General features: G+C 43.8%; 1 protein-coding gene across 1 annotated transcript in view; it reads left to right on the top strand.

Annotated features, from left to right (window-relative positions):
* Positions 1-572: 572 nt before the first annotated feature.
* The window catches only part of actr1b (actin related protein 1B), a 20,455-nt gene continuing 20,356 nt past the window's right edge, over positions 573-671 (top strand). Inside the window, exon 1 of the mRNA XM_060909139.1 lies at positions 573-671. This exon is cut by the window's right edge and continues 96 nt beyond it. The gene's annotated coding sequence lies outside the window, so the exon portion shown is untranslated.

Below are 671 nucleotides of genomic sequence, written 5' to 3'. Positions count from 1 at the left end.
GCCAATAAACATGATTCTGATTCTCATTCGCACGCACGTACTGCTCTCAGCCAATCAGAACACACCTCAATGAATATGAAGGAAGAAATCTCGAAAAAAACATTTTGATCTTTTTGGTGACCTTGATCTTGACCGGATGACCCTCAAAATGTTGGAGGTTGTGTTTGAGACCAATGCCCATGTATCCTGAAAGTTTCATGAAGATTGGTCCAGCCGTTTTCCCGTAATATCATTAACAAAAAAAAAAAACTGCCCGACAACAAAATGTCGCCCCCTGGTGGCCTCCGTCCCGGGCGCGGTAACAGTTTCACTCCAAACTGTCGAGATATGGACGACTAAGATTTCACACAGAATTAAAATTCTCCACAGGTGAAGTAAAATAGGTGCATTTGTTTTCCTTTATAAGCGAGTATGACTCTAATATTTTGTATAAATTATTTATGAATATTCATATTTATGTACAATCGATGGAATTTCGCCGTTTCAGACTAACGCGTCACACATCCCGCGACGTTCCCAGTATGGCACTCTGATTGGCTGATGCAGCTGTCAATCCCGCACTGGGCTCGCCTGACGGTTGGTTGTCTCGTGTGCAGTTCGGTTGACACGCAGTACAGTTCTCCGGGTGTGTGCTGAGGCGCGCGCTGATTTTACATGAACACCGTTTTTTA

The sequence above is a fragment of the Neoarius graeffei genome, chromosome 25, assembly GCF_027579695.1.
Source record: "Neoarius graeffei isolate fNeoGra1 chromosome 25, fNeoGra1.pri, whole genome shotgun sequence".
Taxonomy (NCBI): domain Eukaryota; kingdom Metazoa; phylum Chordata; class Actinopteri; order Siluriformes; family Ariidae; genus Neoarius; species Neoarius graeffei.
This window is presented reverse-complemented; position numbering and strand designations above follow the sequence as displayed.